The sequence below is a fragment of the Aythya marila genome (genome assembly GCF_965140915.1).
Source record: "Aythya marila genome assembly, chromosome: 12".
NCBI classification, from domain to species: Eukaryota; Metazoa; Chordata; class Aves; order Anseriformes; family Anatidae; genus Aythya; species Aythya marila.
Genome location: NC_139053.1, coordinates 18,753,925 through 18,779,673, shown reverse-complemented (window position 1 = coordinate 18,779,673; position 25,749 = coordinate 18,753,925).

Genomic DNA, 25,749 nt, shown 5'->3' with positions numbered 1-25,749 from the left:
GAGCGCTAAGTGGTGGCGTCATCGTTTTCTTTGTCACATCCAGGTAAAACAACACGATAACCCAAAGGGGAAAGGCTGTGACGAGCTCAGCCTGAGCCTAAGGGGTGAGCAGACCTGCTGGGTTTGACGAGGTACTACAAAGAAAAGAGCCAAGCAGGTAGAGTTGCAAGAAATGTTTAATTATATTCAGGGACAGGCTGAAATGAAAAGCATACAGTCAACATGTTCATGCCTAGTGGTGCCTGAAATCTGAACTCGGCTTCGGATCAGAGTTGCAGAGAGCCTGCCCGGGCCAACCCAAAATCCTGAGATGCAAATGGCTCTGAACCCTGGAGTTGCTGAACCTCAGATGTGCAGTGTGGCTAATTTGCATGATTTAATTAGCGAGTCTTGGAACATATGGTACCTGTCTTAAAGCTGCAGCTCTTGAATGTGACAAGAACCCGAGCTTTTTTTCAATTTTATTTTCAAAGTCAATCCCTGCTTTCTTATGTTTGCAGAACAAAATGTGATGCTGTGACATCAGGTGACAAAGGAAAACAACCCCAAAAGTTGAGGCTTCCTTTATACTCTCGTTCTGCCTCCTCTTTCTGAGCACTTAGGCAATAATTCAGCTGCACTGCAGCTCTGCTCTCCAAACTCTTTGCAGCTTATGAGCACAACCCTGTGCTGCTATAAGTAGGTGTAGTCCCCGCAAGCTGTTGCAGGAGCCTCCCGGCCACACGTGCCTGGTGCTGCCACCACCTCCTGGTAGTGTGGCCACGGCAGCGAGCCCACCACGCTGTGCCACGGCCCCGTGACAGCGCGCGGCTATTGACTCAGCTGCTCCCGCCTGTTTTCCCAGCAAATTAATCCCCGCTTGGGTTTCTCTCTTGTCAAGGGGAGAGCGAGCTGCTGGGCTGCTGGAGGTGGCGGGGGGATGCAGAGAGCTGAGCGGTGCTGTGTTTCGGGCAGACTGAGTCCTGATAAAGTGCCATAGGCATTGCCCTCCAGCAGTTCGACCCTACTTTTTTTTTTTTTTAATATATATATATTTATTTCCCTCCATAATGCACTCTCTTTTACCCATTTGACTTCCCTTTTCATTTTAGTTCACTGTGTTTCTTTGCAACATCAGTCAGAGATTCTCTCCTGAGAATGGGATATTTCTTTTTTTTATGCCCACTACAGGTTTAACTATCAACAACTGGAGAGCTTTAGATCATTCACTTTTATTCTTTACTATTTCTAGCAAAACACAAGGGTAGTTATGGCATGAGATTGAGAAGAATGAGGTAGCCATACCTCAAATTCAGCATATATACCTTTCAAAGGTATTCTAGGCTGTGAATAACCACAAAGGGGAATTATGAGGAACAGGTTGATTTTCACCGAGAGGTTTTAGCAGGGATTTTCTTTTGCCAGAGCTTTCTGGTGTATGAACAGCAGTCGTTTCCTTTCTGATCAACAGAGGACAGTATTCTTATATTCAGAGGCTGCAACACGTCTTCATAGCACAGCAGCAGGCTACAGCACAGATGTAACACCATGCACTGAGAAGCTGAAGAGAAATTAAGGGATCTGCCTTATACTTCTCCTCTGGGTAAAATCCACCACGTCACAATCTGGATGATGGAAACTGGATAAGTGGGTGCCAAGTCTTGTAAAATCTGATTTACTCAACAAACCGTCACAGGATTTGGAATTACCATAAAATCTCATCATTTCTCCAGTTAATAAAACACTCATCAGAAGGGACTGTTATAATCCAGCCAGAGATCTGGCAATGACCATTCATTTAACAGGGCAACACACACCAGAGCTTTCGATAAATAACAAAATTTGAAGTAGAGTCCCAGTCATTTGCAATTCTCCGTTACCAAAAAGCCATCCACAGCCCTGGGGATTTTATTTCAGTAAATAATGTAGTGTGGAGAAAACTTATTGAACTAAATTCCTGGAAGCTTTCAGAGATTTCTGGGCAGAATGGCCCTTTGCACAGGATCCCTGTGTCTCATGCTCTGGTATGTGTGCACCCAAGAGGAAATTCCTGCCAATAGCAGATTTTTTTGCCTCTGCACATGGGCTGTGGGGGGATGCTCCTGGGTCCGAGCCACAGGAATCTCTGTGCTGCAGGTGGTGGCCTCTCTGCAAGAGGGACCGAGGAGCATGGGGTTAGGACGGGCTGGGTCTCCAGGCAGAAAATGTGCACTTTTCCAGGCCATAGGCTAAAGTAACAAAAAATGAGGAGTTAGGCTGAACCCAGGATGGGTGGGAGTAAATTCCTTTCCTGTAAGGCCCCGCAGGATTCCCTGTATCAAGTTTCGTAACTCCTGGATTTGAGCTGGAAGGGAGGAGCACACAAACCCCACTCTCCTTATTTATTTGTAGTGTCTTTTGCTCCCACAAATTTCAGCTCTGCCAATCTAACTAGCTCACCAAGCTCTTGCTGGGCTGGTTCATCTGTCAAACATTGAGTATCAGTCCTTGCCTCCAACAGTGTGAAACTCAGTTACATTGACTGGGGATGAATTTGTACTTTTAAGATGAGCTGAAATTATAAATTTTTGTGCTTTTGAGGTGCAAATGCATTGACTTATCTGCTAAGATCTGCTGGCACAAGACACCCATGTCCTGAGCTCCTGGACCTATTCCTGCTCAGTGAAACTGAACCTCTGCCTCCCATCTGGTGATGCTAGCAAAGATTTTTAGATAAGCTTCAGGATTTTGGGACGAATACCTGACCCCGTGGGGGGGCTCGCTTATCGCAGCTTCGTGAGTGGGGATGTATCCTGTCCTCAGCTCAGCTCTGTGGGAACTCCTGGCAGGAATGGCTTTGGGCAGCAGTTTCCAAGAAGGAATTAGATTTAGTTTATAAATTAGTTCCTAAGCTAGGGGCCAGGGTCATTAAAAGTGGAATCTGCCCTGGGGACGGGAAGCCTGCCTGTGTCCAGATTCCTTGTACACTTCTAGAAGTTGCTCACTTGCATTTTAAACACCGGTTTGACACAAAATACATGGCCTGAGCCCAGTGGAATTAAAGCTTAATGGCTTTACCCAAATTTCCTCTCTGCTGAAGAGGAAGCAAAGAAAGCCTCAGCCATCTTCCTCCGGCAGCTCTCCTAATGTATTCTTCAGACTTTGCAGGCATTTTTGTCGGGGCACCGCGGCGCGCTCGGTCCCCCAGGAAGGGCTCCCCGCTCTGCGGCTGCCAGGGTTCACTTGCTCCTTGAAAAGTTCAGCTCGGGACCATCCCAGGCGCATTCCTGCCGCCCGGCTCTGGATGAATACCTGCCCCATGTCTCCCACCGAGCTGCCGGCCCTCCTCGCTCTAAAGGGCTGATGATAAATCATTCTTCCGAGCAGTGGCAATTTCATGGTTCATTGGGCACAACCACTCTGCATTTTCCCCCCTAGATAATCAAGCTATTACCAGACAATGAGGAACAGATTGCATCTACCAGCGCACCCCAGAACAATGGGCCATATATCTCTGGCATCTCCCATGCCAGTGATGGAAGGAGGGAATATTTTGAATGGGGAGAGGAGGGCAGGTAATTCCAGGTATTTTAGCATCGTTTTGTCTGCCCCATTATCTATTGCCAAGGGAAATCACATCCTTGGGTTCAGCCAGGGCTGGGCTGGAATAAACTGGGATTTTAGGCCTGGTGTTTTCCATTTATTTTATCTCACCCATCACATTCCAGGATCAGTTCCTCCTCTCCTCCTCCTCCTTTATGATTTACAATAGCTGCAGGCATTTTCAGCTGACAAAAGGCACTGGGACACCTGAGTGCCTCACAACCTTTGTCTTTCCCAAACAAGTGCTCCCTTTCCTTCCACCCCAGTCCCTAAGATAAGGATTCATTTTGAATGTGCAGCTGGGAAACTGAGGCATGCTTAGCCATGTTTTATATCTTCACAGCACATACCAGGACAGCCTTCCAGCTGAGATTCATGCTGCATTCCCAGGGCAGGTGAGCTTTCTGCTGGGCACGGCCAGTCTGCTTATAGGCAGTTGAGTTGCAGCATGCACCAAGTGTACGGATGCCCATGGAGAACCTACACAGCTTTCTTGAAAGTGTATAAAACATCCACAGAAAGATCAGGGCTTGTACTTTTTGCACTAGTACGCATGCCAAGGCATGGAAACACTTTTTTCTTTGATAGCAGAGAGAGAATCTGAATTCTTTCACTGCTCTCTCATTCTGCAATGTATAGCATTGCTCTATACAAGAATTACAAAGTTTTGTAAGGTGACTATGAGCAAGTCTTACATCAAGTCTTAAAAGTATTTAAATATGAAAATGATCTATTTAATAGAACAAATAGCGATATGCAGATTTGTCTGTTGGAAGTAAGGGTTGGATTTGAGATTGCTTCTTCTCAAATTAACTATAGGTCTAGACAATTATTCTAGAGCTTTCACAGTGGAACAATCTCCTATAATGCTATGTCTTTCTAACTCCACGTGTTTTACAGCTTTGCTGCTCCTTTGCTCTTATTTAAGCTTCTGACTCAAATGATTTTGTGCTCTCTGACTTTTTCAGACAACCATACCATGTCCTTAAGTTATCCACAGTAAATAAAGTAACAGTCATAATTAAAAATAAACAGGTCAAAGGATGAGATGCCAAGTCTGATGTGCCACCGAATCACTTACCAGAGGTAAAATACTGCTGCATATTATGGAAAGTTTAATCAGCCAAAGAATTTCATGCAGTTGTCTCCCTTTAACATTCCCACTCCCTTCTTCTCTCCCCCCCAAAAAAAAAACCCTTGAAGTGAAATATTTATGATTTTAATAAATTAAAGAACATGGCTAATTAGCTCCATCATCAACACCCACAAGGTTGTTAAAGTGACTGAGAATGCTGGAGTTTAATATTGCTCCAGCCAGCGAGGCAGCGAAGCGTTTGGTTCACGAGATGACTTGGACACATTGCCCTTCAGGGTATGCAGAGCGGCTCCTCCTCAAGATAATATAGATGCTGTCCTTGTCTTGGTGGGCATGGGTTAATGATCTGGGATGTGATCATGTACTGCTGTACATTGATAAAAATTTAACATCTAAATGTGCTTTAGATTTAATAATTCTGCTTCAAAATGACAGATCTTGCAATCACACCCAAGTAAGAAGAACCTGTATTTCTACCAACAACCAGTTCCCATTCTGGCTCTGTAGCAATGGTATCCATTCTAAATATACCCCAGCCTTTAGTAACAAAATGTTAATATAATAAATAGATTTATTATTATTTTCTTACTTGTATTGTGGAGACTACTAAAAGTCTTGCTACATTTATGCAGTGATTTTTTTTTTCTATCCACCTTTCCACCAGACAAAACAGATCAAATAGCAAATTCCTCACACTCATCGTCGCTGGGCTGAAGTGACGGACATTGTTAATTGAGGGTGTCAAAATAATTTACTGCAAGTAATTAAATAAAATGGCAGGTTCCAAAGCCTGTTGAATTTTGATCTGAAGTCCATAATCAGGGCCATAATTTAAAGCACTTGACAGAAGCTTTAATTAGAGAACAAAAATGCGAGTAGCCAGTAAAGCTGGCTGTGATGAATGGTGGAAGGTGGGGGGAGATCCTTACTCATGTCTCTTCCACAAGATCTCAAACAGCTGGCTGATACTCTATCACACATAAGCACAGGCTGCTTAGGTTTGAGGAGCACAGATCCTTCCATGAGTGGTGTGAACCTGTGGCTCTGTAGCCAGGTATTCTTGGCAGGCAAAATTGTTCCAACCCTAGTCCACGGCCCTTGGTTGTGCTTTAGGCCACCACTTATTTGAGAAAAGGATGTTGCCTGCTGCTGGTAGAGCATGAGAGCATTTGCTGGTGGGCTCCCAGCTGGTAGAGTAGGAATTTTGTCACAGCACAGCTGCAGTTAGCATTTATAATGGTTTCTCAGAGGGCTGTGAACCTGGGGTTAGTGGCACATCGTGTTGGCCATGGTTTTGCATTTGAAAACGAGGGAATAGGTCAGCCCCTTTCGGTTGTGCTCCCCAGGCATTTTGGCTTCCTAAATGGTTCTCCTGGGCACGCTAACTTGTGTAGGCTGAAAAACAGTTGTTAGGTGTGTAGAGCTGGGACCTCCCAACATGCAAAGATACAACATATGGTTTATTCTTCATGACACTCTTGGCACCAGGGGGTCACCACCCATGTTGCTTTCTAATTCCCAGACACAGCCCTACAGCCTTCCCCTCGGGAAACAGGACGGGCAGCAGGAAGGAAAGGTCATGGTTTAACTTTTTTTTTTTGTAAGTTAAATAATATACCACTGAATTATGTCCTCACTAGGGGCTGTCAGGCTGGTTGTGTCAATGTGGAGTTGCAATTGCTGGGCACCATGCTGAGACATACATCTTCGGGGGGATGAAGTTATTGTATTTGCATTTTCTAATGTCTGCTGGCTCATCCGGTGGGTCCAGGTATGGTCTGGCCAGGTCTATGCCAAATAACTGACAAAATACTACACATCTGACCTGCAGAGTTGTGACACCCACTCTTCTTCTGCACTCAGCCTGTATCAGGGTAAAAATGAACCAGTGACAAAGGCACAATTCACTTCAAACATTGGAAAGGAGAACAAACATGATGTGTTTGCAAAGAGAAGAAGGAGAGGAAATGAATCCATACTCTTTCTGCTTGTTGTATCAGGAGCAGCATTGGTTCAAGGGCAATTTTACCTGAGATACCCAAAGTTCAGTGTAAAACCATGATGTGTCTACGCATCAAGCAGGGAGTCCCAAACCAAAACTGGGCCACCTTTTAGCAGGATGAATAATGCTATGCTCTCTTTGCTGAACTGCTCCTATTGCTCCCAGGTGAAGTTGTTTAAGGCTTAACTCAAGATTTCACAGCAGTGCAAACATATCACCAAATACAGTTACTGCAAGAATCAATATGATTTAGTTCATACAGAGGGCCATAATTTCTCTGTTTCTGGCTTGCATGTTCAAAAGGAGGACTGATCCCTCTGATGAAGGCAAAATATGTAGGAGACAGGAGCCTGCAGATTGGGTGATACACTCATTTGCAATTTCAGCTCTTCCTTTGTGGCACCAATTGGGAATGGGATGGAAAGTGATCCTGGCAGCCCTGGTCACTGCATTTTTAGATATGTCAGTGGAATAAAAATATTGTTTCAGCACTTATATTGACATTATAAAAACAGAGTTCAAGGAATAGTGCCAATCTTCTGTTACCAGAACTATAATGCTCTGAACCATCCAGACTGAAGGATAACCTGGGACCAGTCAAACAGGAAACATGTGCCAGAACTGGAAGCCCTTTCTGCAACATGTCTCTGATTACTAGTGAGGCTGAGAGAGGCTATTTCCCTCCAAAACCTCTGCAACTGATCTCAGGAGAAAACTTTTCATCAGTGGCTGGAGGTCTGGTACGACAAACATGATTCATTAGCATTGTATCTGTGGATTTATTTCCTATAATATGGGCCATGTCCAGAAGAACCTCACTGGTTCTTCTCTTTTCACTTTTTAATTCTCTTTCCAAAAAGAAGAGACCCAGCATATATGGCTTCCAAGTCATGACCTTTGGATGGAAGAGACAAATCCACACTTTTCAGTCTGATTCAACTTGAGATGAATGGGAGTTGATTCAAGACTCTTGTGTCCACCTTCAGAACTCCTGCAAAATTATAAACATCAGAGGAAGAAGTGTTTCTACCCTCTCCAGGCCCTCAGGAATATAGTGGTGATTATTTTGATGGAGAACAGTAAGACAATAAGATAAAGGAAAGTCATTTTAAAAGATGAGGAAAAAATCATTCTTACTGAGGCTTACTTTAAGTTAATGATAATATTTAATGAATTGGCAAAGCCTTGCTTAGGAAAAAATGAAAAGCAAATTTTATGTATCTGGATCTTAATGATTAATAATTCTCCACAGCTAGAATGCCAGAGTAAACATAATTAACACTTTTCTTTTTAACCAATTGACTTCAGTTTTCCGTGGCCAATAAAGTTTGAAGAATTTTCTTTGGATCCAGTTACACAATCATTGCCTGGGAGGGATGACAGTCCACCATATAGCCACAGAGCGGACAAAGTAAATGGCCTAGAAAACTCCAGAATGTGTTTTTCACATCAGTATTGTGAAAAAGAAAAAAAAAATCAGTAAAGATTTTTAATGATGATGTAAGAATGTCAAGCATCATAAACAGTCCTTGGAGAAGCATACCTTAGCTACTCAGACTTGCATGAAAATGGAGGCAGAGAGCTGTGTATTGTGTGTGGACTTGAAATATTAATGTCTGCTTAACTTATAAAGGCAGCACTGGAGACAAAAAAACAAATGGGGGACAAATCAATTCTGACACCATTTTAAAAATAAGGCCTCAGCTGGTTTCAAATTTTTAATGTCTTCTGACATTTTGGAAGCTTTTGCTAATTCTCCAAAGCCTAAAAAACACTTTTCCTCTCATTGGCCTATTCCTATTTCCATCCAGATGCCACTTCTATTATTTAAGAGTCCTTCTAAAAATGCCAAAAATGTTAATCAAGGCACAACCCATACCAAATAACTTGAGTGATTTGTATTATATTTGGAGACTGAAAATTAACCGACCATTCAACTCAATGCAAAAAAAAGAATGGCTCATGTTTAACATTAATCTTTCCCTTAAAACCCAAATCTTGTTTTTGTTGGGATCTTGTGTGAGGTTCAAGGTGGAACTACATGAGATTAGCTATCTGCATTTGTTGGCCCACCCTCATTCCTGCAAACACTAGTCTTTTCTCATTTTCTGTTTCTCCTATACCTCTTTCCTGGCAAAGGTGGCCATGTGGGCTCTCCCAAGTCCAGGTCAGGCAGGATATAGCAGCCCTATTTTAAAAAGGGCAATGTGGAGCAACCTTGGTGAATGTGCCGGACGTTGGGTTAGGAAACGGGCAGCAGCCTCCACGTAGTAGGTGGCTAAGAGCAGAAGGTCACAGTCACATCTGGAAAAGACACATCTGGAGCTGGGACAGAAGGTCCCTCTATTTACACAGATGGCTGTAGGCAAACCTGTCCACGCTGTCATCTGGGCTGGATATGTTTCTCCTGCGCCTGGAAGCCACATGGCCGTGTCAGGGTCAGGCTATGCCCAGGCTAATACACTAATGCAACTGTGCAACTGGTAGTCTCTTCTGACCCTCAGAGAGGCCTGTATTGCTCCCTCGGAAAGATGGTTGGAATGGTGGTTAGAAACTCCAAAATGTTAGAGAAGAAGGCAGAAATTTCTCCTACAAAAGCACCATTTTTTTTTCTATTTTTTTGTATGGACACCCTCAGACACACTCCCATGCTTTCCAGCTCCTTTAATGGAACTCAAATGACACATTGCTTTTAATTTGCACCCTCCCATTTTCATTCCCTGCATGGCATAATCAGGGTGCTATTCACTTGCATCATGTCTCATAGTGGGAGTCCTGTCTTTGTTTGTTCAAAAGTGTTCTGGATGCTGCAATTTTTTCCTCCCTCCCCATCCAAAGCAAATCAAACCCCATGTTAACAGGAAGCACTGAAAAGCCCAGCCTTTGCAGGTTCACTGTCAACCTGACATCAGGCTTAATACCAGCTTGATGGCTACAGCTGGGCACTGATCTATATGTGGCATATGCAAGGCTTTATTATCTGCCTGCCTTTTCTCCAGTTCCTTCTTCACCATACTAATTTTGTGGTGGATGGCAGAGATCTGGGAGAATCACAGGAAATCTGGCAGCTTTAATTTGATTGCTGGAAGCCAATGGAAATGCTGAAGCAGAATGCAAATATCAATAAGAACTCTTAACACTTTGCTACAACATCAGTGACATACCAGTGTAGACTATGGGTTTCCACAACATCTGAGCTGTAGAGTGTCCTGGAAAGGTGGTTGTTCATAGCATGACTTTCCTACTAGTGAACAGGACTGGTTATGGAGATTATAACAGGACACCAATTTCTTCAGGAGGTGTCAGTCTTGGAAGGAATTTTTAGAGGAAGGGAAAGAAGAAAAGAATGAAAACCAGCCCTAGCTACTAACTGGTTTCCCTGTTAAACCGTGACTTAAACCTTAGTCTTGTATTTCACTGTGCTGCACAGACAGATCTAAGAGTGAAGAAATCTCAGATTTCTTCAACTCAAAGTGTGGACTGAGCCCTAAGCCCGTCATTTGATAGGCTTTTTATTTACCCATCCAACTTGTAGGATCCCAGGATGACTTGGATGGCTTTATACAATGATTCTTTGTAGGATGTGGCAACCCATTCATGTGGAGCCCTGATGCTGAGCAACTCTGAGTTCATTCCTGTGCTTGAGCCATGGCAGCCTTCCCCCTGGGATGATCCCCTGTGAGCAGACAGCTTCTTCAAACAGACTTCCTTATTGTGCTGCACAACTGCACTCAAGGCAAGGGAAAAGCTGGGGACGTGGAATGGGTTTTTCCAAGAAAAACACTGATTCAAGTTCATTGGATTGGAATTAACTCATCTCAGGATATGAAGGTTGGAGCAAGGAAAAGATCAGAATTAAGAGAAAATCCTTGACACAGAGGTGATTCCCACTAAAACAAAGTAAACATTCAAACTTTCAGAAACTCTTTAAATTAAAATTGACAAAAATTTGGGCCAAGGTTGGCAGCAAAAAGGTATTCCAGGCCTTCAACAATGTTTTTTCCATGATCTTACAAGGAGTACATTGTCCAATAAGCACTATTATGCATTCAAACAGGGATTACTCTTCCAAGCCTAAAAAGCATTGTTCTTTTGTTAAATGCACTTTCTGCCCATGAAGTCATGGCTTCAGACTAACAGCAAACACTGGCTGTGATATGATATTTCCACTTGGCTCCCCTCCCAATGGCTCCTGCTAGAGCCATTGTTCTCAAGGACAGCCATCCATAAAAAGTGACAACAGCAAAGCACCTACTTCCGGAGTTGCTCACTAAGTCCTGAGTACCCACATGTCATCTGCATCTTGAAATGGTCAAATAATGTTCCCCCAAATCTCTTGAATTTTTTCAGAATTGTTACAACCCTTTTACCAGGAACAATTTGTCATGACCATCTCTCTGATAGTAATTAATGCTCTTTGCTTTAGCCTGGGCTGTTTGAAAATGCTTGGAGTAGTTAGGATCTTATGTCCTACCTATCCAGCTCCTTTAAAAAAACCACGTTATCTCTAGACTATTTAGCCATGTTCCAATGTCCAGTATTATTCATCTTTTAAACACTGCTAACAGAAAGCAACAAAACCTACTGCTTCATTTGGCACTGGAGTAAAGTCTTCAGCATGTCTAAGCCACGAGGGAAATTGCAGGGCTGTGCCAACTTTCACCAGCTGAGCATCGTACCAGCAATGGTTTCAGTGTTCGTGGACTTCCAACCCCCTGATGTTTGCTTCAAGTTTCAGACTGAAAGTGCACAAGAAACTTAACACAAAACTCAGACTGTAAATTTGACTTTTCCTTGGTCTCCGATCAGAACCATAAATCAACCCCAGATTTGCTTTGAACTTGGTCGCGCTTGCCCCAGAAAGTTCAGGAACTTTAATGATCTTTTGGGACAGAGTCAAGCCGATTTTAGAGCATTTACAAAGAAAACATCGAACTGGATGAATTTTATGTGGTTTTCCTACATGCCTTTGGCACTGTTCTGGCAAACCATGATGAGGATCTAGTTCAAGTAAAAATAAAGATAAACTGGGCATTTGAGTGATGTCATCAAAAAACAAGCAAACAAACAAATTAAAAGCATCTTAAGGATTTATTTAGTTTCACTTTGCTAGAACTTTAACAGCATAACAAGACTGTCTCTCTTTCCATTGCAATGATGTAAATCAGGAGTAAGGCCATACTGCAGCTGGGATGGTTATCGGGCTCAGATAAAGCTTTTCAGATCTCTTTTCTGTGGACTTGAAATGTCTGGCCAAATACAGTTTTGGATCCAAGTTAATAGTCTCTCTGTAAAAATGCTGGAGAAACCCAAAAGCATCTGTGTTACTCTGCATCTGTGTTACTCTGCCACTCTGGGACAGCGAAGGTTTTGAAATACAGCTTTTCTGTTAAAACAGGTTCAGGTCTTTCTTCCCAAGCAATTTTCATTGGTTTAAACCCGAGAAAATCTGAAGCAAAGTAAAAAGAATGTCCCACAGTGAGGTGAGCATGCTGCTCCCAGATCTATCTTCTAAAAAGGGGCTGAAGTTTCTTCTAAACATTCTCAGAGTAGCTAATCATCTTACATTAATGCTGAGACAAAACAAGAGAGAGAATGTTTGAATGTTATTTTATTTTATTTTATTTTTGGTTTATAAGTATACGTGTATGTCCAAAAATCTTACAGCATGTTTAAAAGAGGCTTGCCAAATGTTCATAGCACTTATCTTAAAATGTGCCTTTAGACTTCACAAAAATTCTAAAATTATACAAACATATGTATACATTTCCAAGTCAGGTGGGACCTTGTAATAATCTAGTCTAACCTTTTATTGTTAGGTGGATTTAAAATTTGTTTTTCTTTCTTTAAGATGAATTTTCACAGAATTCTGTGTAGAAGGGCTGTGCTGAAGTCATCTGCTTGGTATCTGAGTGTGGATATTGTTAGTGAGTGGGGTCATGGTTTGCATTTCTATTTTGCCTTAAGCGTTAATATATAAAAGTGTTAATAAGTTGTCATAGAACAGTACTCGGTAAGGAGCCCAAGTTTCTGGAATCCTTTATGAAACACGAAGCTCATGACATGACACCCTGGTTCATAATATAAAGCATATTATTCCCCTTTAGAATGTCAGAGGCCGTATTTAAGAATTGCTACTGGAGCGTTTTTCACAAAGTTGTGAAAAACCCAGATCACCAGAATTCACATCTTCACAATGTTTTAACCTTCAAACCCAGGGGCTGTGTAGCTGTCTATCATTCAAATATCCAAACACAATCTAAATTATATCAGTAGCAATAGCGACATCTCTGGTGGGTTTTGCAGAAATTCTCATTTCCTGTATCTTTTGGCTAAATGTTGTGCTTTGAGTGATTCATTTGATTGATTTATTAAATATGCAGGTTTCATCTGTTCATTTTTTTCCCCCACATTGTATGTTTTTTAACATCTTTTTTTGTTTTATTCTCTTTTTGCATTTGTTAAGCTGTCAGACTTTCTTTGTACCACCCCATAAGTGATTGGAGGACATTGGTGGAGATATTTTGGTGGCCCTATGTAGATCTCAAAGCTTATAAAAATGGTTAAGAAGCATCAGGTGTTAGCAAGTCACTGCCTCATAAGTCTACTAAGAATGTCTTACAGTTTTACAGTAACTGTTAAGGCTGGTGGAGAAGCTCTATGTAACAAACTCTATTAACAGGTAGTTAAGAGATGCAGACGGTTTTCAGAAAAATGAAATATTTCCATTTAACTATTCAGAGAATTTGTAGAGGAGAGCTGTGCTTCACTGAAAAATAAGTTTTAAAGGAAACAGTCTGTTCTTAAATTTAACACCAGGAAACTAAGCAATGAGCATAAGTATGTGAAAATTTCCATTTTGATTTCAACAAAGATCTTCACGCAGAAGAATTACTCATATGGATGATTGCTCATTAGATCAGGCAATATAAGTTAGCTAAAGAAATAAGGGTACTAAATCATTTTCTAATCTATATTGTTCTTTTTGACTGCCAAAATGCTTGCTATATTTATTTTTTATAATCCTGATAAGGAAACATTCCTAGAACATTAGCAAAAAATCCAGCTTGAGTGAAAAGACGAAGTGAAACAAACATCTTTCAGCCTTCCTCCACTGTTGCTGATCTTTAAATAGCAAACTTGATCTTCTGTCAAAGCAGATTTCGTGTGGCTATACAGCAAGTAGCTTGACGAGATGGGATAGGAAAATCCTTCAAGGCCCTTAATCGGCAGTCTCTGCCTCTTGCTTTGAGCTCTTCCCCTGCTCTTGCCTTTGGAAGAAGTCATGCTTGAGAACGTTTAATCCACTGCAGCCCTTAACACCGTCCCTCTGGGAGCTCACTCATGCTTGTTATCATATGTTTGCCGTGTCAGAGGTTAGAGGGTATAACGTGCAACGTGAGCCAATCACCGGCTCTCAGCTCAGTCCAGACTTATCTACGATCACAGCCAAGGCTGGCGGGGCGGGATCGAGATGGAGATGGAGCAAGCTCTTTCTATTAGCATGTAGTTTATAGATGGGGAGCAAAGTCACACTGCCTTCTAAATATGGCCAGATTTTGTTTGAAACTTTATAAGATGTTTTCCATTCCTGGGTATTGACTTTGTAAACGATACCTTCCAAAGCTTTAACAGGCGTGAGAAATTTAAATATACAACCTCCTTCGACCTGAAACAGGAAAACAGTATATTTTAAACAATTGTGCAGGGAAAGACAGTGGCAGAACAGAAAAAGCACTTGGTTGGACTTCTGAAAGCAGTCACCATGAAGAGAAGAAAGTTAACTCTAGCTGGCTGTTTGAAAAAATGTTTCTGGGAGCAGAGCTGTGGGTAATGCGAACCACACAGATATGGGATAGCCCGGGGGGATTTGAGAAGTTTAGATCAGTTCAGAAAAGGTCACGCTACTGCACTTCATTTTTATAGTGTTGCAGAGAAACCTACTCTTTCACTTAAGAAATGGCCATTCATATCTGTATGGTCCATCAATGAAATAAGTTTGAATTAATCACTCTGGATGGTTTCCAATATGTGCTGCCTTTTTTGAATCTCTGTTTTTGACTCTCCAGATACTCATCGTGAATAATTTTCTGTGGCAATGTGCTGATGGAAAATGTAGGACTGCTGCCTTCCCTTTAATGGCTTATCCGCACAGGACAGTAGCAAAGAGGAAAACAACCCTGTCTTGTAGGAGAAGCCTTCTTCCCTATTGCCTTTAACTTGTAATGCTGTGAGACCATTGATCATGCCGTTGATAAAGCAGCTTAGTCTGTGACAAGGAATTGGCCGGGTGTACTGTTTGCACTGAGAAATCAAGGGTTTTGGAATGCTTAACACTTGTACTTAAAATAGTGAAATTCCCTTTGAGGAAGGGATCTTACAATTTATGTTCCTTACAAAGACCAACAATTGATAAAATAAAACCCATTTTACAGGAAGCCAAAACAAAGGGAAAATAAACTCAGCAGTTGATTTGTAAATTAGTGACAAAGGCACAGCTTAAAGCTAAATAACCTGATTGTGAACGGGCTAATTTCCCTGTTACATCGCATTGCTGTTTTGTGTGCCAGGGAGAATAGGGATAAACAGTGGTTCCTGCCTCTGAAGCTGTGCTGCCTCCTCCTAGAAATGAGCAGTCCAGAACCTGAGATGAATTCAAAACTTTCCTTGCATTATGGATGGCTAACGATTTCTGTTGAACATAATCTAAACAAGTTAGCACACATAACAGGGAAAATACACGAAGAGTCATGGGCATCTCTTCTGACTAGCCCACATGTGGTCCTTCACCTTGCTGAGATAAGGAGGGAAGGAATAACACACTACGCTAACACAAACACCAAAACTGGCTGCAATCACTCCCCATTCACCCTGGGCCTAATCCTCATCTGCTCTGAACAGCTGTGGGAAGGAACACTACAGACCTTAAATGACAAATGAGGAGGCAAAGGGTCTGATTTAGTATGACAAAGAGTCAAACCTACATTAAAATAATGGAATTGCAGTGTGAATGCATATTTCATTACCTCTGAAAATATATATTTCACCAATCATCATAAATACTAGACAAGCTCTGTGTGATTTATTCAAGCCCTTATTAACTTGTCCTACTCTTAATGCTGACAGCTTGATGATGTTTTCCAAGATCCAGTGGCTTCTTCTTGAAAAGAAGTCAAGTAGGCTCATGTGTAAAACATTAACTAGATATGCAGCCCAGAATTTAACCACTATTAGCTAATGACCAGAGCAAGGCAACATTTTGTTGGAAAAATGAATAGGTCACTAAAAAGTGCAGTTTTGGAGAGACCAAAACAACTGGAAATATAATTTCAGATCAAATAGGACATTTTGGAAACACCAGAATTGGTCATTTTAAATTCTTGCATTTTGGAGGAGCTCTCAGAAAAGCTAAAGTTTCTAAAACACACTTCGAAGAAGGAGATATCCAGTAGTTAAGAAGAAAATATGACCATAGCAAGCAGACATCTTATATGCATTTCTAAAACTTATTCAATGTACCCCATCTGGGAACATTAATCAATAGTTTGTTTCTGGATATTTGTTAACAGGGATGACTTGGGCACCATGAGCATCACTGTGCATTCTCCATCAGTAAATTATTTCTTGTAACTAATTTCCAAACAAGAATTTTTGTGCTGAAGAGGAGAGGTAGCATGCTGTTAGATGAAATTTTTTCTTCATAAAGTGTGTGGCTAAGAATCTCAGAAATGAACATCTGAAATTCAGCTTTTTTATGAATCCCTATGCAAAATTTGCTTTTGCATAAATACATGTTTAAATGCCATTTTTAGGGAAATTCTTTATGTTTGTGAGACAAGAGCATCTTAGAGTCAGTAGCCAATGGGACTGAGCATGTGCCAAAGTCTGGGCACATGTTGAAGCGCTTTGCTGCTTTCTGACCCTAAATGAGTGGCCTGACAAGCAACTATATTCAGGGTGGTCTTAAAAACTCTGACTAGGAGCTGGTTTAAATCAGAGGGAGGGATGAGGCTGGGGAACATAAATGTTCTCTGGGGCCCATTTCATTTTTTATGAGGTAGGTATTCCAGCCAGAATAAAAGGGCTAAGATCAATCCAGCCATCCTCCAGGTGAGACTCCATTCCTTAAAGCCCTTCTTTAAGGGCCTTTAATAACTTTTCCATGTGTAAACACGCCTGATGCTTTTCTTATGAGCTCAGAGTGACAACCAGAGCAAGAAGAGAACAGCAGCTCAATGTTTTTTGACGTCAGTTCTTATATGCCTAAGCAGTTGATAACCATGACACTACAGAAAAGGGTATCACATATCGTTGGAGAGCCACATCAAGCAGTGATAGGTTTCAGATCTACCTCACCCTGCTAGCACAGCGATGTGCTCTGAGTTTACCCAGGATTTTTTTTTTCCATGGGCTGTAATGACCGAAGCACAATTTAACCCCTTAACCTCTCAGCACACGGGTCACATTTCAGTCCAATAGAGGACACACACCAAGTGGCTCATGTTTATTTTCCAATTGTCATTTTCAGTTTACCTTGAAGAACCTGATCTTTAAGTTGGTAACAAATAGCTACTGAAACCAGCTGAGGATTTTTTCCAGCTATAAACCACTCAGCCTCAAGAAAGACCCTGCAAGACTGCAGAACATTTGCTTCTCATGTCAGCTGAGAAACTTCCCAAAACAGCAGAAGACAAAGTATGTCAGATGGCTTGTACAGTCCTACTTTGCTTTGGCCATGCTGGGTCATCCAAAAATATAAAATGTATCAGACTCTGTTAATTTAATTTGCGGGGAGAAAAAACCTTTTACTGATGGCAGTCTGACTTATCTTAGCTGTTGCTGATTGACCCAATGGACACCAAAGTGAAGAGATAGCCACCAATTGATAGCAATCAATAAGGACTTTAAATTCTTTAATGCAGTTTTAGGAACCTTCAAAACAGGTCATTTTATTGTAAATTCTTGATTCAAGTAGGCATGCTAGTTTCTACCCATGAACAGAGTTTCCTGAGCACATGTGTGAAAACAAACTTCAGAGATAATGCACCCAAAATTCTGCTCAGAGAGCAGATGAATATCATACTTCCCAAAGACTGATTTTTTTTTCTCTGTGCTCAAAAGCTCTGTTTAACATATCCAATAACAGAAATACACATTTTGTCACATAATGATGAAGAGCATTTAATTATCTAAATAAAAAAAGAAAGTCCAAAATAAAGCAGATTTTGTTCATTAATGTACATTGACCATTGACAAATAGCAGCACATCAGGAAAATCTCTGCTATGATGAAGATACTCTCACCTTGAGCCTGGTAAATTTTTTGGCTGTTGCTCACACAAGAAAACAGTGGCATCATCACCAGGCAATGAAGCTGTAGCATCTTGTTCCCATTTGATGAACTCCACTGCAGAGCCAACATCTCCCCACCCACCCCCCCAATTCCTTGAGCCTGGCGCTCCCTAGTTGTTCTACAGAATTTACTGTGATATGCAACTACTCAGAAATAAAAATAAGAAATCCCAAATGATTCTACGTTTCCGTGGTTCCAGAGCCTTGCCCCAGTGCCAGGAACTCATTCTGGATTAACAACAACAACAACAACAAAGAATACAACAAGGAGAAAAGGTACAAACTGAGTAGCTTTGAGTAGATGCCATGAGTACTCAGCATACAAACTGCTCAATGTGCTGTGCATTAAGAAATATTTTGGTGTATTTATACTCTGAGGTTTACAGATGCTGTCAGAGCAAGTGACCATGTTCAATTATTAAGGAAATAAATATTCAGGTCCCTGTTTGTATCATGATGATGTGGTTCACAAAAACAAACAAACAAAAACCTCCATGCCTCTAGGCAAGTCTGGTTTAATCTGAAGAACATGTTTACATGGATGCCGAAAGATAACTTTGTAAGCAAACCTAAAAACCAAGTAGTCTCTTATCCAAATGTCCAAATTATGAGGCAGAATAAATCCGGACACGGTTTTCCACAACTCATATTTCATCAGTTGTAAATCCCAAACCTACACCCAAAATGTCCTTTGCCATCTGATTTAATCACACCCAGAGGCAGACATTACAAAGCTACCCTCTTTGTGGTACTCCCCAGGCTTTGGGGTTTGTTCCTTTTGCTCTTTTGAAAACTTTATACAACTTTTCTGAAAGTCCTTGGTGGTGAGAAATCCTTCCTTGTTGGTGACTTATTTGTATAAATGCTTCCATATTGTTTCCCACATCCCAGCCATTGGTTCCTGCAGAGTAGAACAACAGCGCTCCAGAGAGGTGTGATCGTGCAGGACGTATCCTGAGCTTGCAAAGAACTCATCCTCTGGAGGAAAACTGCTATGCCTGGTCACAGGGGAACCTTTCCCCTCTTCCAGATGCTTTGGCTTCAGTAAGCAGGTCAAGCCCAAAGCTTTCCAAGAGGTACAATGTTTTTGCCGCACAGTTTGCTTTAAAGTCAAAGGGAGCCACGCAGCTAAACCTTGGCCAGGAGCTAGAGTATGAGGCCTTTCATAACTATTATATTTATTGGTTTGGTGAGCGCTATGAAACACTCTTTGGGTGGGCTTGAGCTTCCCCCACAAAAAAAACAATTATAGGCTCTGAGCTGGTAAACAGTGAGGCTTGCAGGGCTGCTTTTGGCTTTGCCTTCACGTTGGCCAAACCTCCCAGCCCTTCGGCGAGCACCGGTGGCTGAACTCTGATAGCATCAAATGCAGGATGAGGTCACAGCTTCCGAAATCCCACTCATCCTTACCCAAACACTGCGCAAAACCTTCAAACTCTCAAAAGCATATATAAAATATCACGCTTAATAAAGCTATTGTATCACAGCAGGGCCTGGTTGTAAGCTCTCTAAATCCTGGCTATTTCCTTAGGCACCGATTATTTGGTTTTCTCTAATGCTGGTTTCTGTGCATTGTTTATACAGCACGTTTATGGTGCTGCACCTCCAAGCAAACTCTTTCTTCTAAAGAGCAGGACTGGAAGGGTTTACGACCCTGAATTTTCACTTTTTTTTTTTTTTTTTTTTTTTTTTTTTTTTTTTTTTTTTTTTGTGCACAGTCATTTTGCTTTTAACTGTGCTGCAATGCATTTAGAGGAGCTGCAACTGCACATGCACGAGTCCCCATGCTCTTATTTCTCTCTCTGGGAGACTTCAGTTTGTTTATTATTGCTATTTGGAAGAAAGTTCAGCCAGTCCACATCTATGCCCTTGGCCTTTGCTTCTGAAACCTTGTCTCCGCAAAGCCCATGAGAAATTTAGCATTTAAACCATCACCACTAGCATTTCACTGCCCAGATTTTACTCTGGAGCAACACTTGCTTCCGAGGTTCTTGATTAATACACGTCAGCTCACACATCAAAGCTCAGAAGGACACAGGATGGGCATGTGTTCACGTATCTCCTTCAACAGCGTTGGCAGTGGACACATCAGGACAACCTGATGTGAAAATAAAAAGTATCCGGAGATAAACAAGAGATAATTTCCCAGCTATGGGGAGGGGAGACTGGGAACAGTCTCTAAAAAGGATGTGAACTGGAGCTACGCTTGTAGATAAAGCCACGGTCACCAGCTGCTGGCAGTGGATGTGTTGTGATCCAGGAAGGAGGGTGGTGAAGCATGGTATCCCTGGGGACAGTGCCCACAGCTGCTGTCACCTCCAGTCCCTGCAGAGCTGGAGCATCCTCTGCTTGTGCCCCAGGCTCCTGCCCTGTCCCAAAAGATGCTGCAGCCTTGAGGGAAAACCCTTTGTTTCACATTTCTCCTTTGCAGAATCCTCCAGAGGAGAAAAACACTGCAGAATGAAAGAGGACAATATTTTGACCTCTGCTTTTTATTTTATGCCTTTTATCCAATGCAGGAAATAAAGCTGAGCAAAACAGTGTAAAAATAAACAGAAAAATTCATCTGCCAGCCTATCCTGTCATCTGGAAAATAATACCCCCTTTACTACATTTGCCCCCATAGGTTTCCCTCTGCAGTACAAAAATTATTCAGGTACTGTTGGGTCAACATAGGACTTATAAGGTAAATGAGAATGACTAATGTGACATTATACCCTCACTGAACTCTTTCCAGTGGCCGTTTGCAAGCAGCTGAAGCCAATCCATCAGCGGATGTAACAGCATTTGTTTCTGAAACATCTGGTCTATATCAATATGTAAATCAGTTCGGCACAGAAGGAAACACACAAAGAGATTTTAATCTAAATGCCTCATGTTTTTGTTGTTGTTGTTTCAAGAAACTGTAACCAGCCACCTCACAGCATTACTTCTAATTTTCTTTTTGACTTTTGCTGTAATACTTCTTAAATATTCAAATATTAGTTTGTGATGATTATTCCAAAGAGTTTTTTTTTTTTTTTTTTTTTTTTTGGAATCAAAGTATTTTCTTACCAAAGGAATTCAGGCCTGTTGAATTCTGAATTAGACCTTAATTGTATCCCCTGTCAATCACTTTTAATCCAAGTGGCAGTTAGGGCAAGCAGACCTCACATGTTTTGGCAAGTCAATGGTAAAGGGACTTGGAAAACACCAAGGCAAACTGATACTGTGATTAAATAGCCAGGAAAGGACTTGGTTCCCATTCTTTGAGGGAACTTTCTCCAAAATGTGCCAGACCTCATTTCCAGAAGATGATAAATACATTTCTGATGCAAAAATATTATGGCTTCCATTTTAAATAGGGCTGAAAACTTCCTCCCCAGTCATGAACTCAGAGCTTGTTTTACAGTTCAAACGTGAACTGTACGTTTGAACTGTAAAAAAAAAAGGGGGCTCCATTTGTGATTGTGATGCTCTCAACATGGGGATTGAAAGAAAAGAATGAAGGCACCATGATGTTCATGATGAAGAAAGTAAAAATGCATTAAGGTTTTTTTTTTTTTTTGAAAGAGAATATTGACAGTTGGGATCTGGATGTGAACTGAACAGTATTTTACAACACACAAGCTTTAAAAGGTTTTTATTTGATTTGAAGTGTTCCTCATCATCTTTAAATCTCTCCATCCAGTACTTTCAATCTGGGAGAATTTTCAAACAGAGCCAAAGTCTGGGAGTTGTAGAATCTCATGCATGAGCAATCATTATTACAAGGAAAAAACAAACAAACAAACAAAAAAACAGTTGTTTTTTTCCTTATTTAGGAAGAGTGAAATACAAAAAGGAAAGAAACAGTTTTCTGATTGAAAATCAGGCTCTGTAAATAATTCCTGGTGGGTAGATCCACACCAGGATCTGCAGAATTGCTTGGAGTTGGGGAGGGAGGAGGGAAGATGGGCACGAGCACTCGGAAGGATCAGTGACCTAGAAAAGATTTTTAGAATTCCTCCAGTTCTCACCATCAGATAAAAGCACAGACAAAAAACGAGTGCCTCATCTTCTCTTGTTCCCTTCTAATAGTTTCCTAATGAAGTAATTGCAATGTACTCATTTGGAAACACAGAAAATAGAAGGCAAGACAAGAAAATTTAAGGGGAGGGGGGGAGGTCTGCTTAACCAATTGCTGCGTTGCCTCGATCTCTTATCAGCGTACCACCCTACAAAGATCATGTTAAAATTTTCCCCAAATCAGTCTTTTTTATACACTTTGCACGCATACACATATACATACATGTAGCCGTTAATCAGTATGACTGCCCTTGCAGCTGATCACTCACTGTAATGTGAACATAACTGCCATGTAAGGAATAGGTGAAGTTTAAAGCAGAAGTTAATTTTTAAATATCTGTTATTCGTTCAAGGTGGACAATCAGCCAAACTGCCAGGCACACAAATCTGGAAAAAAAAAAAAAAAAAAAAAAGTAGCAGATTTCATGTCTTTGACTCAAGACCGTCACAGCTACAGCAAAATGCTGCCAGGAGCATATTTGTATGAGACTTACAGAAAAAAAAAAAAAAAAAAAAAAAAAAAGTTTCAGTGTGCCATCACAAATTCATGGTTAAAAAAATATATTTTGGGGAAAATATAAATGGAATTAGCTGAGAAAAATTTTGGAAATTATGAGCCAGGCAATCTGGAGCAGATGGGGAGAATCCTGGACACATACTGTATTTGATCTTACATAGAAAGTTTAGAGAGCAGGGCTTTAATTTACTTTCTGTAGTTCATCCATGTAAAGATTTGGAGAGAGGGGACTCTCAGCTTGTATGCAAGGAGCTGACGTCATTGCTGCCTGGGTCGGCATCTGCCACTGAACATGCCCAAAAACCCAAAACCAATGGTTCAAGACTTCTTCCCTGCAGCCACATATATAACTGGCCCAAAATATTGCTCCTGCTGACAATGCATCATCTGTGGCTGACGGAGGAAGCAATGTGTTTTCGCTTGCCAAGTGTGCAGATGCTAAAGATCCACAGGAAACCTGCAGTCAGGCACTGGTTATGCATGTGGCCTGGCTAAACCATGCAAACCAGGCTGCAACCAGCGGGATAAGACCCCACGAGGGGAGTGGGGTGCATGGCCACTCTGTGTGCATCTGTGGGTGATCTTCTGCAAGTCCACAGCAGCAGGCACCTCTTTCTGCAGCTGCTAAGGGGGTGGATTCCTCTTTTGAATAAAGCTTTAGGATCCAAGGATGAAAAAATGCTGGGTGGACACTAAATCAGAATTAAATCCTTTGCTACTTGCTTTGGCTTTTCCTCTGCAAAGATGAAAATTAAGAAAATAATAAATGAAGTAAAAGACAGAGATTTGCACTGAAACATTACATGTTATTTTCATCCATCCATCCATCCATCCATCCATCCATCCATCCATCCATCCATCCATCCATCATTAAACCAATAGAAAATACCAAGTAACAACTAAAATATTTGTTCAGCCAGAAAAGCCACTGTCTTAGCAATTGAGACTGTTAAATCTTTTTTATCTTTCCAAACTGAATGAGGCAAAAACCTAATTAAAGATGAAAAGTAAACCAGCCTCTTAAATTCTCCAAAGCTTGAATGGTAACACAAGTACATCTTGCTTAACGGGGGAGTTTTATCATGACAGCTACCCTGCCAACTTTTTATTAAGGCTTAAACTGCGTCCAAACAATTTTCTTCACAGGAGGAACCCACTCCCTTCTTGTGTCTACCGAGAAGAAAGCCCTTATTCTCCATTTGCTATCATCCGTGTACGTGGTCAAATTCTCCCTGGGTAACCAAGTGTGAATCTAGCACTTTGGACAGAGTTGCAAATGAGAAGTGCTTTTATATATTATTATCAGAGAGGAGCACACACACCTCTGGTGGATCTGTGTTTTTGATTGGGTTTCTGGAACCTTCATCCTCCTCCCCCCTTTTTCCATCTTCTCTTTTCCATTCTCCATTGATTTACCTTTGCAGCCCAGGCTCCAGAAGAACCTAGTGTTGCCAAAATCTGAGCAGCAGGGTCTGGCGGGGCAAGGAGATGAATGTTGTGCTTTTAAAGTTAACAGAAGTTGGTTTCTCAGAGTTCATGCTAGTGTCACAGCATGTGATGAACTCCTACACATTTTGAAACTTGATCTTACACCTTGCCTTTTATGAAGATGAAAACCTTGGCAGGTGATTATTTTGCTTTCTCACATCATATCAGACGGTTTAAGCACCAGTCTGCTTGTTAAGAGCCAGCTGTTGCAGAGCAAAAGAAAGAAAGAGAGAAAGTGAGAGAAATCCCCCCCTCTCCCTCCCAACACAGTCTTTCAGCAGTCTCGCAGTGGCAAGCTGCTGCTGCTATCTGTGCAGTTTTCATTAGGTTTTGTTGCAAAACAGTGAAAACAGGTCTTTTAAAACACTGGTTCCTGTGTCAATATTCAAGAAAGAAAACTCAGGAAAAAGTAAGAAGCACGAGCATATATAATGCCTTATTTCTGCTTGGACTCAGCTCAAGTGGTGGGCTGTCCATCGATTTATCAGGAACAATGTTATGCTTTGAGGCTCAGAAATGGGAGCATCTCTGTATTGCCAACATTGTGTTTCAGTGACTGCCTTAGACCTTGTTCAGATCCAAATGAGCCACAAGGTGGTCAGGCCTTTACTCCAGAGAGAGACAAAGGGCAGGCTTGTGCTAATGGCTGTACTTTGCACACAACTAGTTGACCCACCATCCTCACCTTCATCTGTTGGCTGGATTAATTACAATGCAAGCAACCTACAGAAAAGATCTCAAACAAATGTCCTTTGTATTGATGTTGTGCTGCCTATAACAGCGCATGAAACACCAGCTGATGTGCTCTTCCTGACCTTGGTGCCTGCTTTAAAAAAATCTTAATTTCTGTGAGAAACCTTTACCTTAAGCCAAGGTAAAGCCTAGACATGCCCCCCAGAGTGACGATAGGCTCCCCTAGTGAAGCAGATGTGCTGTGAGAATTTTGTACTGGGAGCAGTGGGATTAAATGGGACGTGTCACGTAGAGTATAACATATTGGCAAGGGTTGTACGGTACTTCCTTCGCCGTTCGATAAAAATAATTTTTTTTCACTTGCCAAGACTATCAAAGTTACTGTGTGCTCTTCTGTATGACCAAAGGAAACAGTGTTTCTTCCACTATCAACAAAAGGAATATATTTATGTCTCAAACCAGCTTTTCCATGTGCACACGCCCCCTCAGAAAACTGAATTTAAATCATTCTGAAATGAATTCAGTATCTGTGCTGGACGTTCATTTCCTTAGAAAAGCAATGATGGGACGATTTTTCCCTAGTGCATCTCTTGAATTTGGCCCAGCACATGCTGTTGAACAATTTTTCCTTCCGTTTCTCCCTCTACTACGATTGCTTGGTTTCAACTACTGTAAGCCTAACCCACATCCCATTGCGGTCCATGGAAAGCCTCAGCTGGACTGGAGCGAGTGATAGACTGGTTGTAGCCCAGCCTCACAGAAAAAGGGAAAAGGAAGAGGAGTAACTGTGGGACAGCTGGTCTATGTCTGGTACCAGGTCTCTTCATTGCTTGTCTTTATTAGCTCATTAAGCATGTAACAAGAGGCTACCGCTGTCTGACCATAGCAAACCTCACACACACGTTGTTTTCTCTGTAAAAACACATTTGGACACTCTGTTAGTAAAACGAGCAAAAGTCCCTGATGAAAATCATGTTCACCACTTGTACGTACA